Genomic DNA, 12,330 nt, shown 5'->3' with positions numbered 1-12,330 from the left:
ATTTTTTTACTGTTAAGACATAGACTCTTGTGATTAAAAATTACTGTCTTTTTTTTTTTTTTGAGGGTTTGTTCATATGAGGGGAAAAAAGGGTAATAGTAAAGGCTTGCATGCTGAAGTAAAGGGATTTGGTCCAGAGAAACAACATCTGGCTATAATAACCCCACCCAGCCCCACCAGCACTAGACCCTCACCACCATTGTGTGAGTCAGACAGGACAACCCTTTTCCTATAGGCGAAAAAAACAAAACAAAAGAAGAACCAAAACAAAAGAAAACCCTGAGGCTTAAGAGAGAAAGTAGCTGTTCTAATTAGGGCCCATAAAGAAAGCAAAGCTAGACTGAACACTTTGGTGATAGGGTGTCCCATGTAGAAATTAGACCTTTTATGAATGTGAGGATAGCTTTTACAGTGAAGATCTGGCAAAGAGTGAGCATCAAAGCCACAGTCAACATCATGAAGCACGGACCCAGGAGAAAAGTGAGAGCCTGCAGGAAACTCTAAGAGACTCTTCATCCAGTAGTAAAGTCCTACTAAGACTGGGATGTCTGGGGAGGTGGCTTTGGAAACTGTCCCCTCTGCTGCCTCAGTCGGGCTGCAGCGAAATAACGAGGGGAGGGGTGGGGGGGGGCGAGGAACTTGTGCAGATTGATACAGCAGGAGTGGGAGCCCCTTATTGTAAGACAGGAGGGGTATATATACATTCCACACAGCTTATCTTAATTAACATAAACTAGATACAGCAGTCAACCAATAAGGAATCTCCACACTTAATGGCTTGCTGGCCTTACTTCACAAACCACTCCCTCTGCAAAATACCAGGCACCATCTTGACTTGTTTACAGACTCTAACACTCTGCAGAACATGTTTCTGTGGGAGAGAAAGAGTAATACCTTTCCCAGTATATCACAAGAGTCTTGGTGAAACCCTACAGCAGATGATGGCTTAATAAGAGAAAAACATAGCAAATGCATTTATCAAGTTTTATGTGTAATGGGAATCTTCAGATAGGAAGACCCACAGATCCAGGGATGGATTATTATTATTATTAATTTATTTATTTAGTTGTAGATGGACACAATACCTTGATTTTGTTTATTTATTTGTATGTGGTGCCAAGGATCAAATCCAGTTTCTCACATATGCTAGGCAAGCACTCTACCACTGAGCCACAACCCCAGCCCCCAAGGAAGGGTTATTTTCTTGCTTAGGTTTGATGAAGTATGGTCCATTATGTAGAACTGACTGGACAAAAAGGAGATGAACTGGTGAGGGCATAGGCAGGCCCCAGCAAGGCCTGTCTGTTCAAGTTCTCTTTGTCCACAGGTTACAAGACAGAGCAACTGCAGAAGGAAAGTCTGATGGCCTACTTTCAGGTGAAGTAGATCAAAGAATTCCTTTATGGCCAGCAGCCATAGGCAAAGCAAGGGAAAGACAGAGTGACCTTCTTGTTTCTGTGGTTTTTCTCCATTGACAAGGTGCCATATGGTGTGGGGTGTTGTGTTCTGAACACTGACACTCTGCATTCTCCCAGTCGAGCAATGGTGGACTTGGGGCTCTGGTGGATCAGGAGGGACAGTAGTCAGAAGATTAGTTAGACACAGACCAGAAGGGAACAATGACAATTCATGTCCCATTGAGGACCTTTGTATCTGTCCCTTGCCATATCTGACCACTATGGTCTTCTAAGGGTATTGACTCCTTTACTTCTAACTTCTAAGTCTTATGCAAATTCCTTTCTTGGGCAACTCTATCTTAGAATAAGATAGGGCAATGAGTTCTGAAAAATGTAGTCCCGGTTCCTATCCAGCAGTGGTAACACCAAGTTTGCAACAAACATATTGATTTAAGAACACATAATCAGAAAGTGGCAGAGCCAAATCTAGAGTAGGTTTGCAACTCCCAGTATTATGCTGCTTTCATTCTGTGAGCCACACTGACCTGCTACTACCAACGAGGGGCTTCATGGTAAAGATGATAAGGCATTAATTGAATGTCACAATCCATTGTTAGTGACAGAATTCAACTCCAAGTGGCATAGCCAGAAAGGGAATTTATTGTCAGCTGGAAATTACTTGTTAAAGAAAATGTGTTGTTCCATTGAAATATTCAGATTTTGGGAATGACGAAATCCTGGGATTCAAATGGTGTCATTAGGACTTCCTCTGCTTGGTTCTATGTCCCTCTAGAGTGACTTCATTCTTTTCTGTGGAGAATGGTAAAGCAGAAAGATTAAAAAAAAACAACAACAACAAAACTATGTCTCAAAGGCATAAATTCTTCTGTGGAAGATACAGTTTTAACCCATATTCTATCAGCTTTAATTGCAACAACAACAACAAAAAAAGAATGCTTCTCCTTCCCAACATTTTCAGCAAAAATATTGGAGTTGGACTCCATTGACTTGACTCAGGTCAGATTCCCCATTGTGGGAACAATAATTGATGTCAAAACCCCAAAATAAATGTCACATGACCTCATTTATGTATGGAATGTGAGAAAGTTGAATGTAGAGAAGTACAGGGTAGAATGGCAGTTACCAGAGGCTGAGGGTGAGGTAGGGGTGAGGAATGGGGAGTCATTGACCAAAGAGCACAGATGTTCAGGTGGAGAAGGAACTTTTAGAGATCTCTTGGAGAGCGCTATAGCAAATATAATGCATTTATATATTGGAAAGTTGCTAAGAAAATAGATTGTGTTTTCACTCAAAAAAAAACATGTGAAGTGGTTAGCTTGATGCAGTCATTCCTTAATGTGTATAGTTATTAAAATAACATATTGTACCATATCAATTTGTAATCAGAAGCATTTGTCAATTAAAAATAAAAATAATAATAAATTGAGGCCAAGGGATGGTTGTCCATGACTTGGGCCTATGCCCTTGCCAAGTATCAGACAGAGGAAAGAGCCACTAAAATCTGAGTGGAAAAAGGATGGCTTTCCTGAGCTTAAGAACATGGAATGAATAATAAATGTCCATCTTCAATAGACTCCATAAAGACATAAGGAAATGAAGGGAGGGTGGACTAATCCGTCCATGTCATTCATGGAGCACAATGGCAATGGAAGAGTTAAGTGGGCACATTCAAGATGGTCAATGATCAAAAAGTTTTATGCTGGGCATTAGGAGAATATCAAAATATATTTTGCAGTCACTATCTCCCCTCACAATAGTTACATTTTCATTGAGGAAAAAAAATTATGCACACAATTATTAGCAAGCGATTGAAGGCAGAATCTGATTAATGGCACTTTAAGTGATTGGGGTCAAAAAGAATACTAGTCAGTTCGGAGTAGACCACATAGGAGGGCCTTGTAAGGGAGCTGGTATTCTGGCCAGTCTTGGAAGAGTCCTGAAAAGAAGGAAAGACATTCCATTCTAAAGAAATAACAAACTTAGAGACAGGACAAAGCGCATCAGGGGATAACTTGGTGGTTGTTAGGTCACTTTCTTCTTCTCTAATGGACTGTTTCTCTTGTGTTCTGCATGGTTGTTTGTCCCTCTTAGAAGATGAGTAATCATTGCTTGGAGCCAAATACAGATTCAGTGCTCTGATTTCCTAGTGTGTGGTGTGAGTGAAGTCTGTGTGACCCAGCTGGTCAGTGAGAGAATCTTGGGATGTCAGGGAAGGCTATGCCTTTCCTCATGTAAGGGAACAGATGTGGCTGGAAGAGCTTCATCTTTCTCCCTGGAATATAGACAGTGTCTGGAGGTATAAGGTAGGTAGACCTCTAACTCTGAGACACCAAATGCCCTAAGAAAGTCCATATGCTAAAAATGATAGAACCAAAAAAGTGAAGAAATCTAAAAACTATTTACTTCCAGAATAATTGGGGAGGGTTCTAGGCAGATTTTTCACTGCTGAAACCAAAAGATCCAACCAGCCTAATTGTGGAGGAGGAAAAGTTTATTTGAAGGCTCACAGTTTCAGAGGCCTCAGTCCATAGAAGTCCAGCACCATTCCGCTTGGCTCCAGGTGAGGCTGGACATCAGAGGAGATGATTGTGGTGGAGGAAAGCTGTGATCAGAAAGCAGAGAGAGACTCCACTTGCCAAATACAATTATAAACCCAAAAAGCCACATCCAAATTTTCTCCAGCCACATCCCACCTGCCTTCAGCCCCCACCCAGTTGATCCCATCAGGGGATCAATTCACTGATTGAATTAATGGTCTCAAGGCTCAGTCATTTCCCTTCTCAACTTCTCACACATGAGCTTTGGGAGACACTTCACATCCAAACAATAACAGGGAGTAAAAGAAGGCTCTCTTTGTTGCAACCACTGTGTTTTCTTACTTCCCACCAAATTCATTTTTAACTGGTACAGATAGGGTAGACCTCAACCTGGTGAAGGCTAGGACAATCGTGGGAAATTCAGTTTCAGTAATCACTATAAGCCACTCATGCCTCTAAAATTTTGAATATTGAATGCCCTCAGTATAAAATGTCTTTTCTTTTTACCCCTTTATCAAAAATGTTCTCTCTTTATGCCCATAATACTTGTTATTTCACTTATGACATTTTTTTTCTGATTATCATTGTCAAATACATGATGTTTTGGGCTTCCACAAAACATAGCTTGAGCTCATATCTAACACTCAATAATGCTGTTTTCCACATCTTGATCTTCAAAACTAATTTTTAAGTCTCATACTATGATTAGATGTGTGAATAAGCATATCCTTCCTTAATATGAAGACTTTTAGGGACAAGGATATATTACTCATTTTTTCAGTTTTTATAAAATTTCTTCCATAGATGATGCATTCAATCCAGTTTTATTTAAAGGAAACTTTGAGTTATATACTAGGAAAAAAATGGCACCCAGCTTTTTCTATTTGTAGGTATGACTCATCTCTCCATAAATCTGGACTTGGTCCTGTGGCTTGCTTTGCCAGTTGTATATAGCAGATGGGATAAGCAGAAACTTGAAAAGTTTCTATTTGTTGAGTTCTGAGATTTCATGCAGAGAGACCATCTTGGGTCTACTGGATGATTAGAGACCTCAGGAGCAGCTGTCCAAGCAGAGCAGATCTCCTGGCCACCAGATGACCCACCCACTGACCTCAGTTTCAGACAACAGCCAAGGTCAGCACAAGAATTGTCTAACTGAGCTCTGTCCAAACACTAATGACACAAAAATGTGAAATAAATAAAGTGATTATTGTAGGCTATTAAATTTTGGGGTGGATTATTACCTAACAACTAATAGATGCAGCACAAATTTTTCTCTTGTGTTTTAGAACTTTTCATCATAGAAGGTCAGCTTAAAACACGCTGATGACTAGAGGGACTGCATCTTTGGGTTCTGAAGGAATTAACTTCATGATTTCTTGGAGGACTTGCAAAATTACTCATGAGGCCTGTGAAAGTAAAATATAACTCATTTGATTTTAAGGCCTTTGTCAACTGGCACGATATTTCAAGCTGTTAGAAAAGCTTGAATATCCCTAATAAAACTCATGGGATGTATGATGTCTGCCAATTGTTCTAGTTTTTCTATCATTTATGAAACTTTTATGTGACACCATTTTAATATTTTAGCCCAGAATGTTAATCAAATTTTCTGTTTAGTCTTCCTTGACTCACATGGACTTGGTTCTTCTCTAGTAATAAGAGGATCAGGAGCATCTTACCTTATCAAAACTATACCCATTTTATACATCAGTTAGGTACAAATTTCAAAGCCTTAACCAAGAGTCTTTAGTTTGAACACATAACGAACTGCTTGCCTGAGGGCATCTCTAGCCCTTCTTTTTATATCTATTTCCTCTTGCCCATTTCCACTTGTGGAACACAGAGGGACCAAGGAGCAGAGGAAGGGGGAAGAGTTTGGTTGGCTGACTCATTCCCTCTCCCTCCAAGGGTTACTTTGTGTTTGTGTTTTCTTTTTGTTTTGGGTACTGGGGATGGATCCCAGGGTGTTTTACCAATGAGCCATGTTCCCAGACCTTTCCATGTTTTATTTTGAGACAGGATCTCACTAAGTTGCTTAGGGCCTCGCTAAGTTGTTCAGACTGGCTTTGAACTTAAGCTCTTCCTGCCTCAGTCTTCCAAGTCCTGGGATTACAATGCATTAAATTGCCCAGCTCCAACCCTCTAGTTTTGTTTTAATTTCTATGCAGGAAGGTGGATATAGGATGGATAACAGGTTCAGAATGTTCTAGAATATGGGCATATTTGCCAGGAGCAGAGGCAAGCAGCTATCTTGAGGGATTTCATTGTGACATGAGAAGTCACAGCTCTCAGACCTATTACAGAGAGGGAATGGACCACCCCCACCATTCCACCCCTGTTTTGATAGGACTTTTCTTCTTAGAACTGAAGAAAAATTTTGAAGATATTCTTTTTGCCTCTCCCCTCAATTTATTCTTTAAATTCTGTTTTAATATACTCTTTTCCTCATCTCATAATGTAACGAAACAACAAATAAATCTATGTGCATGTATTCTTTATATGAATAACTTTCAACTTTATGATCATACCAATAACAATCAATTATTGTATGCAATAATTCCATAGCATTCTTACAGCAAAAATGGAATTAATTTTCATGTTCTGTAGGTACTAATGAATGAAGTTAGGATAAGCAGGACTTCTCTCAAATCCCCTGTGCTATAGACTGAAATTTAGTGTCTTTCTTCAAATTCATGTGTTGAAATTAAGATTCCAGAGTCACGGTTTTAAGAGGTGAGGCTTCTGGGAGGTGTTTAGGGCCTAAGGGTGGGGCGTGAAGGAAACATAAGAGAAAAGGTTTATATCTCAGTGGGGGTACAATGAGAAGATACCTGTAGGCAAACAAGGAAGAATGCCCCATCAGACAGCAGACCTGCTGATACCTTGTCTTGGACTTTTCAGGATTCAGAACTGTAAGAAATAAATGTTTGTTATATAAGTTACACAGTCTACAGGATTCTGTTATAGCAGCAGGAATGGAGTAAGAACACAATATGAAAAACAAAAATTAGGATCTAGAAAGTCTTAATATTACTTTTATTTCCTCTTTCAATTTTTTTTAAAGTGAGAGAGAAGAGAGAGAGAATTTTTTATATATTTATTTTTCAGTTTTCGGTGGACACAATATCTTTATTTTATTTTTATGTGGTGCTGAGGATCAAACCCAGTGACCCACGCATGCCAGGCAAGCGTGCTACCGCTTGAGCCATATCCCCAGTCCCTCAATTTTTTTTTAATCTGAGTTTTTTCTACAGGTTGAGCATCACTGATCTGAAAATCCAAAATCTGAAATGCTCCATAATCCAAAACCTTTTGAGTGCTGACATCATATACCATACGTGGGAAATTCTACCTCTGACTTCATAGGATAGGTAGCCATTAAAATGCCAGCAGACCAAAAATAAATAAAATAAAATTACCTTCAGACTCTGTGTACACAGCATATAAGAAACAAATGAATTTTGTGTTCAGACTTATATCCCATCATAACATTCCATTATGTATATGAAAATATTCCAAAAAAAAAAAAATCCCAAATCCAAAGTACTTCTGGTCCCAAACATTTCAGATAAGGAATGTTAACCAATATTGTGTATTACTATTACCACAAGATGAAGCAATGAGAAATTGATCCCCGAATCATCATTTATCCTCATCATAAACACTTAAAGAAGTGCTGGGGAGGTTAAACATTGAAAAGGGAGATGGACAGTCAGGATTTCTAAATCATTTTGCAAAGGTGAAGATGTATGATGACCTCTGACGGAGTATTAAGCATCATGGGAGTTTGTCATGGTGTCACAGAGACACACAGGCAGTTCAGACTTGCTGTAAGGATTCCTGCAGCATCAGTATTTATTTCTTAATTCATTTTTAGAGCCACGGTAAAGTAAGCACAACACAGAATTTACCATCTCAATGGTTATTCAGGGTTCAGTTCTGGATCACAGTGTGTTCACCATGATTGATCCACAGAACATTTCTCATGTCAAAACACTGGAACTCTGTACCTGTTAAGCTGTAAGTTTCCTATGGCTCCTCTTCCTAGTCCTTGCAACCACCAGGATACTCTGTCTTTATGAAAGAGACACGTCTAGGCTCCAGTAAGTGGAACCACACAGGATTTGCTCTTTTCTTTTCTTTTCTTTTGTACTGGGGATTGATCTCAGGGGCTCTCGACCACTGAGCCACATCCCCAGTCCTTTTCGTATTTTATTTAGAGACAGGGTCTCACTGAGTTGCTTAGTGCCTCACTTTTACGGAGGCTGGCTTTGAACTCTCAATCCTCCTGTCTCAGCCTCCCTAGCTGCTGGGATTACAGACGTGCACCACTGCACCAGGCTTCATTTTTTTTGTTTTTTTTCTGACTGGCTTGTTTCACTTAGTGCTATGCCCTGGAAGCCCATCCCTGTGGCAGCCTGTGTCAGAGTTTTCTTTCTTCTTGATGTCGAATAATATTCCACTGTATGTATGTATGTACATTCTAGGCATCAACAGTGTTTAATGGATTCTTCCTCTGTACTCAGCAGTCCCAGCCAGCTGCTACATCTCCCACCACATCTCCCAGCAGTCCACCGAAGCAGGAGAAAAGGAAAAGAGAAAGCCTGACCCTTATCATTATGTTCATGCCTGCCAAACTGATTGCTATTCCCCATCTTTCCTCCTTTGACCAAACCCTAGTCATGTGGTCAATCAAATGCAGTCTCAAAGAGGTTGGGAAATATAGTCTTTATTTTGGGTGGTCCTGTGGCCCTGAGTTTCTCTGAATAAAGAACAAGAAGATAAGAGGTATGGGGAGTGGGTGGGAATTAGCATTTTCTTCTGAAATTTCTAGAGTAGTATGCAGACAATCTGAAAGGCATCTTAGAGTGGAAGGGGAAGCTTCTCAGTCTGTGAGTGCAAAGTGTACCTTCCTTGCAATAGTAAACCTAGGCCCCATCCAATGGGGATTTTGCTACAATTGAGTCTTTATATGTGATGTAGGAGTTGCAGAAATAGAAACCAAAATGTTTGGGAGGAAAAAATCAGGCACATAACTGAATTATGGAAAATTGAATCATGGAAATCATTGAGATTTTCATTTTATTATTTTTAAAAATTACATTGCTTGAATTGTATTCCACTCCCATATGACATATATATATATATATATATATATATATATATATATATATATATCAAAGTTTTTATTGGTAGACAGATGATTTTTAAAATGTTGTTGGATTTTGTTTGGTCATCGGCTTGTTTAAAATGTTCCCATCCACGTCACATACACAGGAACACGAACTTCATTCTAGTAACAAAGAGGGAAAAGTCTGGATTATTTGTCAAAGATGTGAAATGATGAAATTAGTAATTTAGAAATTATCAGTTTTGAGTGCAGTATGGAAATAGATTGATTGAGACAGAATAGGCCAAGGAATATGGATAGGGCTCTTTTGCTCAATTTGAGATAGAAATCATGGAGAGGCAAGCCATACCATCTAGAAGAGGCTTTATTGGGGTTTGCATGCAAACACAAGGTGATCAGAGCACAGGGCAGGGTTAGGAGCAAAGCTTTCCTAGAGAAAAATCCTTGGGTTCCCGCAGGTGTGGTCAGCATGCACACCAGGATTTCTGAGGGTTTTACCGTTCTTTGATCTGGGCACTGGAGTTTGCACTTGACAGAGTGTTCCGTGCTTGTTGGGCTCATCTTCCCCCAGCTCATGAAACATGGTGAAGGTGCTCGCTACCCTCGCCCTGCAGAGGTCAGGTATATGTCAAATTCGGGCCTACTGCACTTGCAGAGGGTACTGGAAGCTTGGGAAGCTTGCAGCAAAAGTTCTTTGAAAGCAACACGCATTCGGTAGGAGACCTTGGTGGGGTTCTCCCTGCTCTGTCTCAAAAACACTTTGTAAACTGTAAATCCCAGGTTACTTATGACTAAGTGAGCTGTGCAAGTTGTCAAAGGCTTTAATTGGATAAACCAGTTTACTTCTGTTAATCTCTCCAGATGTTGACTGTCAACACAGAAGTAAACTGCAGCCAGATTTTTTTTTTCCAGTCTGTTTCCCATTTGCTGCAGACTATGAACACATACTCTTTGAAAAGATGTGGCAAGTGTCCAGCCCTATAGGTTCTGTCTGATCTGGGAAGAACTGGACAGCAGTAGGAATCCCTTTCTCTTTATCTTCCAGTCTCTCGTTCTTCTATTGGCATCATCTTGGCATCTGTAGTTAAAACCATTTCACACAAAGCTGTAATGGTTTGCTCCTGTTGCTTTCTGTTAAAGATTAACCATTTTCAATCCATCTCGGCACTGATACTTCTTTATTTGTTTGTTTGATTTTGATACTGGGAATGGAACACAGAGTCCCTTTACTACTGAACCACATTCCCAGTCCTTTTAATTTTTTTTTATTTTGAGACAGGATCTTACTAAGTTGTTGAGGGTCTCACTAAGTTGATGAGGCTGGCTGCAAACACCCATTCCTCCTGCCTCAGCCTCCCTAGTGGCCGGGATTACAGGCATGCACAACCAAGTCCAACTTTTACCTTCTTCTTTTGAATGTTTTTTGCATTACAGCTATTTGAACATTTACACTATTAAAACAAGTTATAACATTGTCACATTGTTGTTTCAGAACTAGGTGTTGCAATTTATTCCTTTGTGTTCTTAGAGATCAGTGAGAAATTTTTGGAATGCAAAATTAATTATAGAAAGGAGGATAAATGTATGTATTTATAGCATAAGCATTTTTCTTTTGTGTTTTAAGCATGTCAAAACATCAATATTTTATGATGTTTAAAATATGATGCAAATTATTTTAAATATGTTTTTAAAGCTATTGGAAACAACTCTTTTTTGAAAGAAAGCAATCCATGTCAGAGGCCAAAATATAAAGGTGCTCTGGTAATATTTATGGAGACCAGATATGGTCTGGGAAGAACAAGGTTTGAATTAAGTTAACCACTGATAGAAAAAAAAATTAAAGAATTCTCTTGGGATTGAAAGAAAGTTTTGATAGGATTGTTTTGCAGATTAATAGCATAGCGCTGTATTGCTTCTTAAACTTTCTTTCTTGTTTTTACTTTTCCATATAAGGAGATTAGGAAATGTAGATATATGGGAAACTTGGAAAAGTGAGTTAGTTTTGTCCTTTGACCAATTGTTAAGCAGGAAATTGTTGGGCTTTCCTGTTCAAATACACTCTGAGTTCACAAGTCCCTGCCTAAACTCCCCAAAGTGGTCCTTGAGCTGAGCACACCCTCCAGGCCATTTAGTTCTCTGTTTACTCTTCTCCTCATCTTACTCTGAATTAATTATTGAACATCCTTGACTATCAATAGAGTCCTGTTGGCAGGTCCTACAGATTGTAGATAATCGTAACTTCTTTATGAGAGAATCTGGATAATTTGAAAGCTGTTTTGTTTTTTTTTAACTTGGCTAAACTCAAGTCATCAGACAAATCCAATTAGGCCTGCAGGATAAGTGCTTCGATTTAGGGCTCAAAACAGTGATCTGTTTGGTGAACAATTCTATGCATTGGGAGCTGCAACCAGATCACAAATTCACTCTTTCTGATCTTCACTGATTTGACTAGGAACTAGCTATTTGATCAGAACTAAGGACTACCCTGTGTATGGTGATGATCATTTCCATGCTTATTTTGAAACATTTACTAAAACATATACACTTTCATCTGGAAGCAGTGTCTGGCTGGTTTTTTGTCCATGTGATATCACTGTTACACTTTTTATTACATTTTTCAGTACTGGGGATTCAATGTGAGCTGTGGGCTTATTAGGTAAACACCACTCCTGGGCTATGTCCCCAGCCAAGTCACTCTTTGGATGAGGTACACATAGTCTCCTCCTCCAGATGGTTCTGGGTTAGAGGTCCACAGCAGAGGCAGTCCAGCCACATCAGGGAGAGGAAGCAAGGGAGAGATCTGCTGGGCAGGCATGTCAGGCAGACTCCCCACCCCCACCCTGCAGACTTCGGAAAAGAAGGTCACAGAGCTTTCTGCCAAGGTCGCCTGCTCAGGTGCTATACATTGAGATAGCAAGGGACAGCTTTTGAGAACCATTGCTGCCTGTGACCAGGCAGGACCTTCTGAAGAACCTTTGGAAAACTCTCAGCTGTGTGGTCACCATTGACCACCAGCAGTGGGGGCCCTTGTTGGTCCTCCCTCAGCCCTTCCAGTAGCTGTGTACAACTCTCCTCTCTTGTGCTAATCACCTCCTGCTTGGAATATAATGTGGCCTCTAATTTCTTGATCAGTCTCTGACTGATAGAAATAATAAGATTTATTTTTTAAATTTTAAACTGCACACCAATGTCAATCTTCTGGACCTTTTCTTTGGCCTCCTGTTTTTGAAATCCACATTAA

Source organism: Urocitellus parryii, chromosome 2 (assembly GCF_045843805.1).
Source record: "Urocitellus parryii isolate mUroPar1 chromosome 2, mUroPar1.hap1, whole genome shotgun sequence".
NCBI classification, from domain to species: Eukaryota; Metazoa; Chordata; class Mammalia; order Rodentia; family Sciuridae; genus Urocitellus; species Urocitellus parryii.
The sequence above is the reverse complement of the archived record's forward strand: the minus strand, read 5'-3'. Positions refer to the sequence as shown.